Source organism: Taudactylus pleione, unplaced genomic scaffold (assembly GCF_031769625.1).
Source record: "Taudactylus pleione unplaced genomic scaffold, aTauple2 ptg000391l, whole genome shotgun sequence".
NCBI lineage: Eukaryota > Metazoa > Chordata > Amphibia > Anura > Myobatrachidae > Taudactylus > Taudactylus pleione.
In genome coordinates this window covers 9,729,113-9,747,660 of record NW_028284792.1, presented here as the reverse complement: position 1 = coordinate 9,747,660, position 18,548 = coordinate 9,729,113, and the positions used below count along the sequence as shown (strand labels likewise).

The 18,548-nt window shown below is 42.5% G+C and overlaps 1 protein-coding gene across 2 annotated transcripts in view; it reads left to right on the top strand.

Annotated features, from left to right (window-relative positions):
* Window positions 1-18,548, top strand: part of TMEM132E (transmembrane protein 132E) — a 481,530-nt gene that overhangs the window by 234,584 nt on the left and 228,398 nt on the right. The gene's annotated exons all lie outside the window — the stretch shown is intronic.

Genomic DNA, 18,548 nt, shown 5'->3' with positions numbered 1-18,548 from the left:
CAGTGACTTGAATTTGGAGATTTGGACCCCATTTTGGTCCATTAGGTGTAAAATGTCTCATAACCCCTCAATGTGATAGAAGGATACCATATTACCTTATCCAAAAGTTGTATTTTCTCAATACTTTTTGTTCCATTACAAAGAATAAACATTGATCAATGTCACATCCTGACTGATCATATTGACCATTGCTGTGATTGTTTTATTTTCTGTAAACAGCATATGGCATCCAAGGATGTGTAGATGACCCATTCAGCTACATAGAGTCACCAGCTCGTAATTGTAGCTGGACCTGGGAGTCTACAGGCCAAGACATTACCATTGTGGGATTCGGCCTCTTGCATTTTCAATTATAAACTATGTATACTAAATACTAAGAAAAAGACATGACACATGATATACAAAGATAATGTAAAAAATGCTGGTGCCAACACAGTCACTGACATAGCCCATGGGACACACTGAACTGGATATATGTGAGTGAGTAAACTTAAAAAATGGTTATCACATTCCAATTGCCATACTAGTTAATAAATGGTTGGTTATATTAGAACATGCAGAGATGTGAAATGGTGGATTTATATTTATGATGACTTGTCCTCAGACCAATTTCTCATCAATCTGATTTATGATACAGCAGCACACTGCTGTACACTTTTTAGTTTTCAAAGCATATGTAGGATTCTGAGGCTGTTACTTCCTGATTAATAGCAAAACTAATCCCAACATACTTAAATGTCATGCATCATATAAGTAGTATTGGAATATTTTATCTGAGCTGTCTTTTATGACTGTAAAATGCCTCACAGTAATGTCAGTGCCGTTGGCAGAAAAAGGAATACTGCTGGATGAAAGCAATGCTACACTGACATAAAGAACAGGTGTATTTTCTTCACTGTGTGAGCTATCGTTCATGAATACTGTACTGTACATTCAGTTTGTTCATGAGGTAATGTCCATATTATCTATCTATCTATCTATCTATCTATCTATCTATCTATCTATCTATCTATCTATCTATCTATCTATCTATCTAACCCGTAAAGTGTTTATTGCACCAGTGCAAAGAGTTTACTGAAGATCGGGAACAATAATGGGATGTACTAAAATATTAGGGTTCCAGTCAATAGATAGACAGAAAAGGTTGACAATGTCTACATTGACAATAGATGTTAGACAGGTAATAGGTCGACAGGGACAAAAGGTTGACACAGAAAAGGTCAAAATGGATGAAGTCTAGAGGGTCAAAAGGTCGACAAAAAAAATGGTCAACACTTTTTTTGGGGGGTTAGGCACTTACCGGAGAGTTAGGGTTAGGTACTAGAAGTAATGCTTAGGGTTAGGCACCAGGAGGGAGGGTTAGAGTTAGGCACCAAGGGAAGGGTTAGGGTGAAGATTAGGGTTAGAGAAACAAAACAAAAAATGTGTTGACCATTTTTGTGTCAACATTTTCATGTTGACCTTTTGACCTCATCGACATTTGTAGCTGTCATCCTGCATCCATGTTGACTTTTACGGTGTCAACTTTTTGTCCCTGCCTACCTTTTGTCCCATCAACCTATTACCTGTCTAACATCTGTTGTCTATCTAGACATTGTCTATCTAATTCATGTTTATCATTTACACTAGGGGTGAGCGGGTTCGGATTTCTGAAATCCGAACCCCCCCCGAGCCCCCCCGATCCGAGGTCGATCCGAGTCAGGCTCGACTTTTCCCGCCTGACTCGGATCTGAAATCGAGGCAAAACGTCATCATCCCGCCTTCCGGGTCTCGCGGGTTTTGGATCCTATATAAGGTACCCGCGTCTGCGCCATTTTCTCACTCGGCTGTGGACAGTGAAGAGGGAGGGTGGGAGTTAGGGCTGGCTGGGCTGTGTAGTGTAGTGTAGTGTAGTGCAGAGTAGTGTTGTGCTGTGCTGTGCTGCGCTGTGCTGCTGTTGTCCACTACTTCAAAGTCCATAGGGGCTGGTTGTGTTGTGCTGTGCTGCTGTTGTTAATAGGGACTGTGTCCACTACTTCAAAGTCCATAGGGGCTGGCTGGACTGTGTTGTGCAGTCAGTTCTCCATAGGGGCTGTGTCCACTCCAAAGTCCTGTGCAGTGTCCCAGTCCTAAAGGGGTGCTGTAGTGTTGTCCAGGGGGTGCTCTGTCCATCAGGGGTGCTCCCCCCAAGTGCTAAAAAAATAATATTTTTTCTGTGTTTGTGAATTGTGTGCGCAGTAGCCGCACGTGCATCAACAAAGTAGTGCCAAGCGTGCGCCTGTGTCATAAGTAAAGGGCCGGCTGGCTTGACCGTTAAAGGGTGCTGTAACCCCCAAAGTACACTCCAAACCAAATAACAAAATATTTTCTGTGTTTGTGAATTGTGTGCGCAGTAGCCGCACGTGCATCAACAAAGTAGTGCCAAGCGTGCGCCTGTGTCATAAGTAAAGGGCCGGCTGGCTTGACCGTTAAAGGGTGCTGTAACCCCCAAAGTACACTCTAAACCAAATAACAAAATATTTTCTGTGTTTGTGAATTGTGTGCGCAGTAGCCGCACGTGCATCAACAAAGTAGTGCCAAGCGTGCGCCTGTGTCATAAGTAAACGGCCGGCTGGCTTGACTGTTAAAGGGTGCTGTAACCCCCAAAGTACACTCCCGTCCAAACCAAATAAAAAAATATTTTCTGTGTTTGTGAATTGTGTGCGCAGTAGCCGCACGTGCATCAACAAAGTAGTGCCAAGCGTGCGCCTGTGTCATAAGTAAAGGGCCGGCTGGCTTGACCGTTAAAGGGTGCTGTAACCCCCAAAGTACACTCCAGTCCAAACCCCCCAAAAAAATATTTTCTGTGTTTGTGAATTGTGTGCGCAGTAGCCGCACATGCATCAACAAAGTAGTGCCAAGCGTGCGCCTGTGTCATAAGTAAAGGGCCGACTGGCTTGACCATTAAAGGGTGCTGTAACCCCCAAAGTACACTCCAAACCAAATAACAAAATATTTTTTCTGTGTTTGTGAATTGTGTGCGCAGTAGCCGCACGTGCATCAACAAAGTAGTGCCAAGCGTGCGCCTGTGTTATAAGTAAAGGGCCGGCTGGCATGACCGTTAAAGGGTGCTGTAACCCCCAAAGTACACTCCAGTCCAAACCAAAAAAAAAAATATTTTCTGTGTTTGTGAATTGTGTGCGCAGTAGCCGCACGTGCATCAACAAAGTAGTGCCAAGCGTGCGCCTGTGTCATAAGTAAAGGGCCGGCTGGCTTGACCGTTAAAGGGTGCTGTAACCCCCAAAGTACACTCCAGTCCAAACCAAAAAAAAAAATATTTTCTGTGTTTGTGAATTGTGTGCGCAGTAGCCGCACGTGCATCAACAAAGTAGTGCCAAGCGTGCGCCTGTGTCATAAGTAAAGGGCCGGCTGGCTTGACCGTTAAAGGGTGCTGTAACCCCCAAAGTACACTCTAAACCAAATAACAAAATATTTTCTGTGTTTGTGAATTGTGTGCGCAGTAGCCGCACGTGCAGCAACAAAGTAGTGCCAAGCGTGCGCCTGTGTCATAAGTAAAGGGCCGGCTGGCTTGACCATTAAAGGGTGCTGTAACTTCCAAAGTACACTCCAGTCCAAACCAAATAAAAAAATATTTTCTGTGTTTGTGAATTGTGTGCGCAGTAGCCGCACGTGCATCAACAAAGTAGTGCCAAGCGTGCGCCTGTGTCATAAGTAAAGGGCCGGCTGGCTTGACCGTTAAAGGGTGCTGTAACCCCCAAAGTACACTCCAGTCCAAACCAAAAAAAAAAATATTTTCTGTGTTTGTGAATTGTGTGCGCAGTAGCCGCACATGCATCAACAAAGTAGTGGCAAGCGTGCGCCTGTGTCATAAGTAAAGGGCCAGCTGGCTTGACCGTTAAAGGGTGCTGTAACCCCCAAAGTACACTCTAAACCAAATATCAAAATATTTTCTGTGTTTGTGAATTATGTGCGCAGTAGCCGCACGTGCATCAACAAAGTAGTGCCAAGCGTGCGCCTGTGTCATAAGTAAAGGGCCGGCTGGCTTGACCGTTAAAGGGTGCTGTAATCCCCAATGTACACTCCAAAGCAAAAAAAAAATATTTTCTGTGTTTGTGAATTGTGTGCGCAGTAGCCGCACGTGCATCAACAAAGTAGTGCCAAGCGTGCGCCTGTGTCATAAGTAAAGGGCCGGCTGGCTTGACCGTTAAAGGGTGCTGTAACCCCCAAAGTACACTCCAAACCAAATAAAAAAATATTTTCTGTGTTTGTGAATTGTGTGCGCAGTAGCCGCACGTGCATCAACAAAGTAGTGCCAAGCGTGCGCCTGTGTCATAAGTAAAGGGCCGGCTGGCTTGACCGTTAAAGGGTGCTGTAATCCCCAAAGTACACTCCAGTCCAAACCAAAAAAAAAAATATTTTCTGTTTTTGTGAATTGTGTGCACTGTGGCTGCACGTGCATCAACAAAGGAGCAGCGACAAGCGTGCGTCTGTCTGTTAAAGGGTGGTCTAACCCTCAAAGTGTGCTCCACAAACAATAAAAAAATTCTTCTTTTTTTTCCTGTCTTTGTGAAATGTGTGGGCTGTATCCGCACCTGCATCCTTAAAGCAGCAGCGACAAGCGTGCGTCTGTCTGTTAAAGGGTGGTGTAACCCTCAATCTATCTTTGTGAAATGTGTGTGCTGTAGCCGCACCTGCATCCTTAAAGCAGCAGCGACAAGCCTGCGTCTGTCTGTTAAAGGGTGGCGACACCCTCAAAGTGCGCTCCACAAACAATAAAAATATTCTTTTTTTTTTCTGTCTTTGTGAAATGTGTGGGCTGTAGCCGCACCTGCATCCTTAAAGCAGCAGCGACAAGCGTGCGTCTGTCTGTTAAAGGATTACATCGGTGACAGCATCCAAGTAGGCATGTCAGACAGTCCGTACCTGTACTGGCAGGAAAAAGAAGCAATTTGGAGGTCCCTGTACAAACTGGCTCTATTTTACCTGAGTTGCCCCCCCTCCAGTGTGTACTCCGAAAGAGTGTTTAGTGCAGCCGGAAACCTTGTCAGCAAAAGGCGTAGGAGGTTGCTTCCACAAAATGTGGAGAAGATGATGTTCATAAAATGAATTATCAACTCTTCCAGGGAGACCAGCCTCCAAAACATATAGAGGGACCTGTGGTTGTGGATTCCAGCGGGGACGAATTAATACTCTGTGAGGATGAGGATGTACACAACACTGAAGAGGGTGAGGAATCGGAGGATGAGGACGACATCTTGCCTCCGTAGAGCCAGTTTGTGCAGGGACAGATTAATTGCCAGCTTGTTTTGTGGGGACCCAAACGAACCAATCATTTCAGCCACAGTCGTGTGGCAGACACTGGCGCTGAAATGTTTGGTTTGTTAAAGTGTGCATGTCCTGTTTATACAACATAAGGGTGGGTGGGAGGACAATTCCATCTTGCACCTCTTTTTTTTCTTTGAATTATGTACTGTTTGGGGCCTAGTTTTCAAACTGCCATCCTGTCTGCTACTGCAGTGTCACTCCTAGATGGACCACGTGTTTGTGCCGCCCACTCGTATCTCTTAGCATAGTCATCCAGCTACCTCGGTGCAACCTTTTGGATATAAAAACACTATTGTGAGGTGTGAGGTGTTCAGAATAGACTGGAAATGAGTGGAAATTAAGGTTATTGAGGTTAATAATAGCATAGGAGCAGAAAAACCCACAAATTCTGTGATTTTAGCTGTTTTTATGCTTTTTTAAAAAAAAATACAGATCCAAAACACAAAACCCAGAACCCAAAACACGGAAGGGTGGTTTTGGCAAAACCAATCCAGATCCAAAACACGAAGAAAGATCCAGATCCAAAACCAAAACACAAAACGTGGCCGGTGCACACCCCTAATTTACACCAAACCCAAAATATTACACTTTCAAAGTAGTAATATGCATTGTAGAACTCTTAGTGGTATATTTACTAAACTGCAGGGTTTTAGATGGGGAGCTGTTGCCCATAGCAACCCATCAGTTTCTACTTCTCATTTATCTAGCTCCTTCTAGAAGGTAATAGCTAAAATATGATTGGTTGCTGTAGGCAACATCTCCACTTCTATAAACCCACACATTAGTAAATATACCCCTTACAGTCTAATTCAGTTCAGGTGCACCAGCTATTCCATGTTTCCTAAGTTCTTAAACTATTAAGACTCACACACATATATGCATGGAAAAATAACTGTAAAATGCAGCAAAGAAAGCAATAATTGATTCCATTAGAAACCGTTCTGTCTTGTTCACATTTGAATGTATGTTAAATGCCACTGCATTGGGAACATGGCTTAAAGAAATATATATAAACTACGGACACTTTAGTGTTGTGCATAGGTGGGGGTTGTGTGCCAAGCTGCTGCCCAAGGAATGGATTTGATTGGAAAGCTGCTATGTGTGGGGGTGGGGGAGCAAACTACTGTGCAGGGAGGGACATGTGTGACAAAAGCTGCAGAGCAGTAGTCTGATGACATATGTGAAACTGTCTTTGTTAGTGTCTGCCTACTTCTGTGACGTCAGAATCATTCAGTTGGAGAGAAGTTGGCTAGTCTTATGAAAAAGTTGGTTAGATGCGTGGAGTACATAAGTTAGCTAGAAAAGCTGGACAGTTGGTTAAAGCTGGTGTGGCTAGCCTTAGGTCGGGATGTACTAACCTTGCGGTGTACATCCTGCCAGTCACTGCAACCTTACCAATCGCATATGTACTGACATATGTGATTAGTATCTCAAAGGACAGCTCTTGCGATAACAGCTGCCCTTTGCAAAGCAGCCGACACCGGGTGAGGGGTCTCCGTGGGACTCCGCCCCCTCTGAGCCTCGGGAACTTCCTGCTGGTGACCTGTGCAGGAAGTTCCAGGCTCCTCCTCCTCCCTGCACTCGGAAGAAGATTTGGAGGAGAAGGAGGTGGAGGACCCAGGAGGAGCACGGGCCAGTGACCAGGAAACTAAAGTGAGTGGGGGCCAGTGCTGGGTGACTGTGGGGTGGCGGTGAAGCGTTAGGTGCAGGATGCGGTAAGAAGCCCATAGGCTTCTATAGGGTAACGCCAGGTTCTTCTGGCATTATCCACCGATAATAGGGCGGCCGGGGCTTAGTACATACGAAATTGCAGTAAAAACTCTGAAAACGGGGGATTTACCGCATATTTCCTTTAGTACATCCCGGCCTTAGGGGCCTATATATCAAGCAGTGAAAAGCGTGGACCAGTGGTGAAGATGCCCATATCAACTAATCAGCTATTGCCTATTATTTTATAGACTGTACTTGATAAATGTTTCTTCAAAGCTGATTGCTTGCTGTAGGCAACTTCTCCAATGGTCCACTTCTCCACGCTTTTCACTGCTTGATGAAAAAAGGGTTTCAAGGTAAAGTGTCCATTTTGTGCTGGCTGTCATACTTGACTGTCATAGCTTAAAAGCTGAGTGATATCTGTAAATGTACAGTATTACTTAATGCAGTTTTAAGAATATACAATGCTTAATAAACATAATGCTACACAGTTACTAAAAGTGAGGACCTAGCTTCACAATATTATATGTACAGTATGTATGGATAGGTATGGTATGTTTTGTTGACAATCAAAATGTTGACAGTCATTATGTAGACACCATAATGTCAACACGTACAAAATGTCTACATGATCAGACTGTCGACTTGCAAAATTTGGATACAGACAAAATGCTGATATGTTCAAGATGTCGACAGCTGAAATGTTGACTAGTACATAATGTCGAAACCCATATTTAAGCTCAACCCTAACCCCAACCCAAATACTAACCCTAATGTCAACATTTTGACTGTGTCGATATTTTGTAGGATTCAACATGTTGGATTTTGAAAATTTCAGCCATGTAGACATTATGACATTTAACTTTATGGTGACGACCTCTTGACTGTTGACATTGCAATTGTTAATAACCCGACTACATGCTGTATAATAGGTTGAAAGAATTACATTATACACTTTTTCTAGGAAATACTGTAGCCTTACTTGCTTTATGTTTGTAGCAGCAATTGGAAAGAAATGTAAAATGAGCTGTCAAGGGCAGCTGTGCTTCCTTAGAGTGGTTGTATATTGTGCTGCTATGGGACAGAAGCCAGTTAGGTTTGCCTTTTGGCTTTGTGTTTTATGGTTCAACTTTTACAGTTAACAAAGGTATAAACATCTAATTTACTAATCTACTGACATAAATTATGATTACTGTAGTATATTTGTTATCATCTTATTAATTTATTGCTAATTTATCCATAGATATAGGTTAAAACGCATTCTTGTCAAAGTAACACCCGAATTTCTGAGCTACTGGCTAGGCAGGAGTCATACCACACAGGACGTGAGATAGTGCATTCAGTACTGAGCCAAAACAATTGTCGTCTCAAGGTGGACAAGACTTTAAATCAGTTGTGAAGGGAAAAAAACATTTAAAAGCCATTTGCAGTATGTCTCCCCTCTATTCCAATATTTATTGTAGAACATGTTTTATTTCCTTTAGTCCCTCACCTGCCACTGTAGAGCACCCTTATACTCATCAGTCTGTCTCTCCATAGAGATCAGTTAATTATTTGCAGAGTAAAAATATGCATTTACATAGAACCTATTGTTACGCACTTGCGAAAAACACATTTTGTAGTGCAGCCCTGACCTACACAGTTTTGTGGAGCATAAGAAGGCAGTGGCTTTACATGAACAGGTCACAGCAGGTAGTAGTGCATAGTTATTTTTTTAAGTTAGTTAGACAACACCTCTAAACCCTGGATGGAATTTGCTTCTTACTTACAAGCATAACATTTGAAAAAGGCGGATTTTGCTTAGCTTGCAGAGCTGGCCATATCACACAATGCTTGCCACAGGTACAGTCAGGTGCATAAATATTGGGACATTGACAGAATTTTCATATTTTGGCCTCTATGAACCAACACAATGGCTTTGAAATGAAACAAACAAGATGTGCTTTAACTGCAGACTTTCAGATTTAATTTGAGGGTACTTACATCCAAATCAGGTGAACGGTGTAGGAATTACAACGGTTTCTATATGTTCCTCCCACTTTTTAAGGGGCCAAAAGTAATGGGACTATCAACTCAAAAGCTATTTCATGGACAGATGTGGGCTATTCTCTCGTTATTTCATTATCAATTAAGCAAGTAAAAGGTCTGGAGTTGATTCTAGGTGTGACATTTGCATTTGGAATCAGTTGCTGTCGACTCTCAATATGAGATCCAAAGAGCTGTCACGATCAGTGAAGCAAGCCATCATTAGGCTGAAAAATCAAAACAAACCCATCAGAGAGATAGCAAAAACATTAGGGGTGGCCAAATCAACTGTTTGGAACATTCTTAAAAAGAAAGAATGCACCGGAGAGCTCAGCAAAACCAAAAGACCCAGAAGACCACGGAAAACAACTGTGATGGATGACAGAAGACTTATTTCCCTGGTGAAGAAAAACCTTCACAACAGTTGGCCAAATCAAGAACACTCTCCAGGAGGTAGGTGTATATGTGTCAAAGTCAACAATCAAGAGAAGACTTCACAAGAGTGAATATAGAGGGTTCACCACAAGATGTAAACCATTGGTGAGCCACAAAAACAGGAAGACTAGATTAGAGTTTGCCAAACAACATCTAAAAAAGCCATTACAGTTCTGGAACAACATCCTATGGACAGATGAGACAAAGATCAACTTGTACCAGAGTGATGGGAAGAGAAGAGTTTGGAGAAGGAAAGGAACTGCTCATGATCCAAAACATACCACCTCATCAGTGAAGCATGGTGGTGGTAGTGTCATGGCGTGGGCATGTATGGCTGCCAATGGAACTGGTTCCCTTGTATTTATTGATGATGTGACTGCTGACAAAAGCAGCAGAATGAATTCTGAAGTGTTTCGGGCAATATTATATACTCATATTCAGCGAAATGCTTCAAAACTCATTGGACGGCGCTTCACAGTGCAGATGGACAATGACCCGAAGCATACTGCAAAAGCAACCAAAGAGTTTTTTAAGGCTAAAAACTGGCATGTTATGCAATGGCCAAGTCAATCCCCTGACCTGAATCCGATTGAGCATGCATTTCACTTGATGAAGACAAAACTGAAGGGAAAATGCCCCAAGAACAAGCAGGAACTGAAGACATTTGCAGTAGAGGCCTGGCAGAGCATCACCAGGGATGAAACCCAGCGTCTGGTGATGTCTATGCATTCCAGACTTCAGGCTGTAATTGCCTGCAAAGGATTTGCAACAAAGTATTAAAAAGTGAAAGTTAGATTTAGGATTGTTTAGTTTGTCCCATTACTTTTGGCCCCTTAAAAAGTGGGAGGCACATATAGAAACCGTTGTAATTCCTACACCGTTCACCTGTTTTGTATGTAATTACCCTCAAATTAAATCTGAAAGTCTGCAGTTAAAGCACATCTTGTTTGTTTCATTTCAAAGCCATTGTGGTGGTAAATAGAGGCCAAAATATGAAAATTCTGTCAATGTCCCAATATTTATGCACCTGACTGTATGTGCCTGGTTTACTCCAGGAGATACGAGTAGTAAATGTGCCTGGTTTACTATATGAGTTGTGGCCTGTTAGTGGAGGTACTGTAATAAATGTTTCCAATTAATACACAATATAGCCTGTGTTTGTCTAGGCAAGTGGTTTCCAAACGCGGTCCTCAAGGCATCCCAACAGTTCAAGTTTTAGAGATATCCAAGGTTGAGCACAGGTGGTTAAATCAAATTGACTGAGGTACTAATTAAGACACCTGTGGTCAAGCATGGATATCCATAAAACTTGGACTGTTAGGGTGCCTTGAGCAGGGCCGTAACTAGGGTAGTGCGACCAGTGCCATGGCACAGTGCACTGCGGGGCAGGGGGCACTGTTTGGGCCTGTCAATTTCCTGTTTATTATCATTCTCACTTATAGCTTCCTCTTCTTTTATCCCCAGCATATCCTGTCCTCCACTATCTCTTCCCTTGCCCTTCCCCATGAGGCCATGGCCCATTTTCAGGTGCACTATCTTATGTCCCTATTTAAAAAATGGGGGGCGCCAATGCTCTCTCTGACACAGGGAACCAAAAAGTCTAGTTACGGCTCTGGCCTTGAGACCGAGTTTGAGGACCTCTTGTCTAGGCAGTATTTGTAAAAACTGATAAAGGTGCATATACAGTACCTTGTAGAGGGAAATTAATACCAGACGTAAATACAAAATAAAAATACTCATTCATTTCAAATCAGTATAAACATCTGTTATCTTCCCATTTCAAATATGAAACTGGAATCTGCATTCCTGCTTCAGACTGAATACAGATAAATTTAATAGTGCAAATATATTGCAGCAGCCATATTACCTATCCAGGGGCGTATCAATAATGGGCGAAGGATATGTGGTGCACACGGGCCTCTGGGTCCAGGGGGGCCCCGCACTGCACACCCTGCACCCATATTTTCCAATACTTACTTCTTCGAGGTCCCACATCGGGTTTCTCAGCCCTGCACAAAATGCTGGAAAATGGCCGCCGCTGCTATTTTCCCAGCGTTTTGTGTATCTGCAGTGAGGAAATTGGCAGGAAGATGGAGGCTGCACCATTTCCCCTGCGACCTGTGCATGCGCAGTAGACTCTGGGCACAGACTAGTGCCTAGAGTCTACTGATGCTGCGGCCGCCAGCGGTTAGCCTTCAGTCTGCTGTCGGCTGCCGTTGAGAGGGGATGGGAGGGCCCCCTCCTCCCTTAATATGCCCCTGCTCCTATCTGTCTGTCTTGTGCTCAGCACTGGACACATTTTACACAAACATAAGTGTCTGATAAATTTGGAGCAGCCAGCATAACCAATACTCTATCTTCCAATAATCCAGTCAGATGTGATCTGAAGAACTGAGTTTATTATTCGCTAGTGGAACTTGCATGGAAATGATAAGTAATGTGAAGTGATGATATGACAAGTGATTTGGTAAAACTGTAAACAAACAATAAAAAGCGATTACTATATGTACATGGAAATGCAAGGCAAACATATACATAACATAGGATATGCAAACAACATGAAACATACAGTATGCAAAGTACAGGCTGCAATGTCACATAGTACAGCTAACATGCATTACTGACTAAGCAGATCTACAATATGATGGCACAGTTGAAGCTTAGAATTCACCATCGGATGCTGTACCAGGTTGAGCATATGTAATGATGACTGTCTGGGACCATGTGAAAAGGAAAATGGCTGCTTACAGCTCCTTTAGCCCAGAATGTATTGCTAAACTGCTATGGAATGTTAAGAAGGACAAAATAGATCAGATTTAAACTGCAGCTGTCCTGACCACTAGGTGGGGCTGCTAATGTGAATTAGTGCAACATAACAAACCCTATGCTGAAGGCATGACACACATCCTTACTGTACTTTGCCTATACATATATGCACCCTTCAACCTTAGTTCTACCTTTCTAAGCACAAAAGGCTTAAGTCCAAAATGTTCTCCAGTCACCATAGAAACAGATACATAAGAGTTTATGGGGCATGTGCACATGTAATGTCTTCATGATCCCCCTTGTGGTTAATGAAAATGAAAAAAAGTGATTGAAAATAGTTTACATATCTGTAAATGTATTTTTAAAGCAGCAGGCAGTGGGGCAGACATTATGCAAATATGATGGAACGTTAACATTGGTATCCATCGTACTCATATAGTATCACTATGTATACTAAAATAATGCACTGCCCATAATTCTACTTGTCTTTTGCAGGACTACTGTACCCCGCAGCTCCACTTCTTATTAGAGAAGAGATAAGATATGTTTATTTTTTGTGTATTCCTGCAGTTACAAAGCCTCCTGCTAAGAGCAATCATATCTGCATTGTTAAGCTCACAGACCCCTGCAATGTTCACATTGCTTGAGTTAAGCAAACTTGATTAAAAGTAAAATGAATGAGGTGTAATGAGTGTTTCATTCCAGCAAAATCTGCAGATGTTGTTACGATGCACAAACATGCTAATGTGTAAGATGATATCAAGGCACAGGAAGAAATTAATATATTGTATATGAATCATAGAGCAACAACTATACATCATTTTTAATTTATATGACATCATCATGGTTTATACTTTCAGATTGCACGGTACAGGTTGGAAAACAGTGACATGAAATAAATGCAACTTAAATGTATGATGACATATTGTCACACACAGACCCTATGTTTTAGCTGAGATCCATGGTGGGAGGAACAAAGGGCATCCATCAATCAAAGAGCACAGCCAATCTCTGGTCAGTCAGTATCAGAATCTCTTTCTATTATTCCTGCACATCACTGGAGCAGAATATCAAGTGTAAGGAAGATTTTTCATAGGCCATTAAACACACATGTTCTATAGCTACGAAAGAAAAATTGTTGCTTCTGTAGCCAGAGCTCAAATAGCAAGACAATAGCAAGACAACCTTCAGTCACAAATATCCAACTATGAAACGTGGTAAGTGTGGGGCATTTACTACAGGCAATGTATTACACAAGCCCAGTTTGTGACGTCATTGGGCTTGTATGTGAATATATATGTGTATCACAATGCACTTAATTACTGTACATTATTAGAGGTGTACATGTGAAAAACAGTTGTATATGTATCAGCTTGGTACACAATAGAACAAAAAGGGAAATGGGTTAGGTAGGGTGACTCTGTCGCCTGTATTCTTATTAGAGGAGTTGCAGTGCTTTTTTTTCAGACCACAAACAGAATGGATTTTTATTCCTGATCCATAGCTACCAAAATGTTATTCTACTAAACATGCTGTCTGCTTTTAATTGAAATGGTTCCTAATACTTCATAAATGTGTCTGTTTTAAAAGGTAATGTGTACTCGCTTGAATGCATTGCCCCTCCCTTTTAAAACAGATGCATTTGTGAAGTATTCACTTAAACAGCATAAATTGTGTGAACTACCATTTTCGAGCAAGCATCTATTTATTCTAGCCGTCCTACTCTGCCTGTGTGTCTGTCACGTCTCTCTTTGGCTAGATGAGAATTCAGCCTGCAGATTGATGCTCACAATGCCTTGGCCTGAAATCTTGTCCAGAGATAAGCTACTATATAAGTATACCAAAGCCTCAGATGCCCTATAACCCATGCAGAATATATTATATTCAATAGCTGAGCTGCTGCTAAAGAGCCGTTACTATGACTTCTTGTACTGTGCACATGGGCCGAATATATCTTTTCTCCTTTGTGGAGAAAAAAAAGTTGCAGGAAATTTAAATATAAAGAAGAATATATCCTTTTAAAAAAAAGTGTATTTTAAAACTATGCTGCCAGGCTTCTGAGAAAACCTCCAGGATATTATCTGAAAGCTATACCAAAATGACTCTATTATTATGCAGAACTGGCGGCAGTTTATCCTATATATTGTTAAGTAACTTTAACCATTCCGCTAATAGCTCAGAGCGTCTCCTCTGCTCCCCAGCACCTTTGAATTTTAATTGAGAAATTATAGAGCTATGGAAGTTTTAACACGTGCTTTATATCCCATTTGCTATCTTTGGAACATCTCCCTTCAATATCTCTCCCTTCCTCGCACTTTAATGCCTTTTTTCAGCCTTTCTATCTTTTCTCTTGCATGTTCTTCTCCTCTCACAGTAGAACTGCTTTCTTGTATCCATCTGCTTTTTCTTAATCTTGCACAGTCCATTTCTTGAATTTAATGAATCCCACTGAAAATCCTCTTTCTCCATCTTCAAAGAGAGCAATTAAAAATTACAAGCTCATGTTTAAATTGGTTAGAAATTCCGAGGTAGAACTGCTGGGCGTTCATTTGTTTGTTTTGCCAGAGAGGATGTCTCAGGAGCCTCAATGCGTAAAGCAATATGCTGGAATTTCTTTCTTTTCAGGGCGCATAGACATCCACAACATTTGTCAGAGAAATACCACATTGTATGGTCCATTGGTTACAAATGTAACATCTCCATTCCCAAACAGAAAATATTATTACACGATTTCAGAGTAGTATTTAAATATCCACTGAACTGAAATGTTTACTTCTAATGCAAAAGTGCCATATTTTTTATTTACTTGATTTTATCTCTGCTTTCTAAGAGGATGGCAACTGTGAAAAACGCTAAACCTGTATTACCTTATGATCAACTGTTTAATTGGATATTTTTGTGAGTGCATGCAGCAGATACCATTAGCTAAAATATTTCTCCAGAACACAGCAAGCGTTAGCCAATCACCACCAAGCGCTGCTATTTATTTTTATGAGCCAGATGCTTTGTTGTTGGTACTTGTGCAGTATGTTCAATGGTTTTAAATTGATAGTCTGTCTTCTTATTATTTATACAAGGAAATTAAATGACTCATGACATTTTTTGGTAACTGACTACATTCAGTTCCATTACATGAATCTGTATTCTATAAACGTAATAGGTATATATAGTGTATTGGGCTGAATCTGCAATATACAGCAGGCGCGCACGGAGGGGGGGTTTCTGAGTACCAAGAAAAAACCCCTGCCCACCGATCACACTAACATACTAACAAACACACTGCCGCTGGCACCAGGTAGTACACTCGTACTACCCGACAGCGGTGTATTTATTTTAGCAGCCAATGAGAGTCAGACAGACTCTCCTTGGCTGCTGCGTCCACGGAGGTAGCCGGCTGAAGCTCACTCATGAGCTCCGCCTTCTGGCTCCCTCCGCAGTGGGTGATGGAAGAGATGTCATGACACCTCTCTCATAGTGCAGAGCGGGCCGGGAGGAGCGGGCAGTGGAAAGAGCAGAGATTCAGGTAAGTTGTGGGGGTTTTTTTGTGTGTGTGTGTATATGTAAGGGCACTGACATTGGCACTTCATAGGGGGGTGCTACTGGTGGCACTGTATAGGGGGGCTACTGGGGGCACTGTATATGGGGGGCCACTACTGGGGGCACTGTATAGATGGGGTGGCCACTACTGGGGGCACTGTATGGCGGGGCCGCTTCTGGGGGCAATGAGTAGGGGGGTGGCCCGTTCTGGGGGCACTGAATAGGGGGACTACTATTTGGGCACTACTGGGAGTGCTGCATAGGGGGGACTACTACTGGGGGCACTATATAAAGGGCACTACTGGAGGTACTGCATAGGGGGGACTACTACTGGGGGCACTATATAAAGGGCACTACTGGAGGTACTGCATAGGGGGGACTACTACTGGGGGCACTATATAAGGAGCACTACTGGGGGCACTGCAAATGGGGGACTACTACTGGGGGTTCTATATAAAGGGTACTACTGGGGCCACTGCATAAGGGGGACTACTACTTGGGGCACTATATAAGGGACACTGCTGGGGGGACTGCATAGGGGGGACTACTACTTAGGGCACTATATAAGGGGTACTACTGGGGCCACTGCATAAGGGGGACTACTACTGGGGACATTGCAAAGGGGGACCACTACTGGGGGCACTGTATAAGGGGACCACTACTGTGGGTACGACTTGGAGGAGGGGGGTCTTAAATCATGCTGGCTGTATTTATTTGCATGCTGCATTCATGTTTTTTTAGTTAAAGAGGTGTGTTTGTCTGTGTCAGTCAGTGTGTGTGTACCCCATCATTGGCTGAGTGGTATATTTTACTGTAGTGGTCCTAAATCCTGTGTAAGCTGTTTCTATCTGTCTGTCTATTTATTTGTGGCTAGATGTTTTTTCATTGGTTCGGTAAACAAGGATTTGAAAACCCCCCTTTCAAAATCCTGTGTTTACCACTGTACAGCAACAGGTAAACCAGGGATGGACAACTGAAGTACCCACATTGATGTTGTACATTGATGTAGTATTGGCACAGCGCATCAATGTCAGCTAATCATCTCAGAAGTAGCTTTGACATTTTGTTGTATCTATGTTATGTATGCAGGAGACTCACAGAAAGCAGCAGCACTGGTATTAAAGCAAGCACAGGCCCACTTGCTGTGGGCTCAATGCAAAATATTTCTGTACTCCATTTCCAGGTCCAGCCCCCACATTTACTGCCAGTGCCTGCCGTTCCCACCTCCAATCCCTGTATTCGCTGTCAGTGTCTGCCATTCCCACCTCGCTGTCAGTGTCTGCCATTCCCACCTCCCATGCCTGCCATTTAAACCTCCAGTCTCCATATTTACTGCTTCAGCCTGATATTTCCAGCTTTGGTTTCCACCATTCACTGCCATTGCCTGTTATCAGTAAGCAGCTGCGTGATGTTATGTCATGATGTCATGTCTGTGCATTACAGGAAGCCCTCCTACCTAGGGAAGGCGGACCTGCTAGGCCAGGCTCCAGTTGGCCATGCCGGCCCATCAGGCTATTGGCCATTTTGGCATTTGCCAGAAGTGCCAGATGACAAGTCCGGCTGTGTGATTAGTAGGTCACTTCACCCCATCAGCCTCAATGATTAGAAAGTGGTCTCTTGAAGTCTCTCTCCCTTTCTAAGTTGTTGGCATATACTTCTTATATTTAGGACAGCACTATGACACATGAAAGAGTCAAAGACCAAGGGAGGCTTCACATAGATTATTCCATGTGTTTGTGTCAGTGAACGGATTGCTAGGGATCAGCATCCAGTGGCATCCTGCAGCCCATCTCAGTGAGCATTAAGTCTACATTAAGACCATATTATTGATGTCACCAATATATCAAGCTGCCATCATCGATATAAACCACACTGAATTTATATCAAGCTGCCATCATCGATATAATGCTGAATATAGACCATCAAGCATAATTTTTGTCAATACAGTGATATTCTATGTCCATCCCCAAGGTAAACTTTACAGTAACCTTCTAGCATCAATGACAGATGAAAGCTCTTGTTGGTGCTATAGCTTTAGGGGGAAGATGTATTAAGCAAATGGCAGTTAGGAGCTGATTGGTTGGTACTTTATCTGTATCCAAGGCTGCATTCCCTAAAACGGAAACAATAATGTAGGAGGCACAGAAAGTTGAATTAAAATAGGCATTATATAGATGTGTGTAAAAAGAAAGATAATATTAAGTAGGTACTGTTATTTTGTGTCTGTGTATGTAAGTATGGGGTGGTGCTATATAAACAAATAATAAGAAATATGTGTATATATAAATATATATATATATATATATATTATATATTAATACATTGGGAAAAGAGCATCACTCACTTATGCATATACATCTTTGCTGGGGTGCCTAACTCAGGCCTTTAGTCCAGTGATGGGGCCATTATAAATCGTTTTAGAAAAAAAGAGTGCACTCACCAGGCTTTTTTTCAAAATAGAAAATGTATACTCAGCATTTTATTCTTGCAACTGGCAATCGTAAATGGTCAACGTTTCGGTCCACGCAGGGACCTTTCTCAAGACCCCCAACCTGTACAACAACCACACATAGTGGAAGAGAGACTCCTTACTGGCACATATATATATATATATATATATATATATATATATATATGTGTGTGTGTGGCAGTATCACCAGAGGTGGCACTGGTGAGCAGCAGATTCTGTGTGGGGCAGGGGAGATCCGCCCACACAACAGACTAGAAAGGCATTGTGGGAAGATGCCTAATGGCGGCCCAGTGAACTCAGT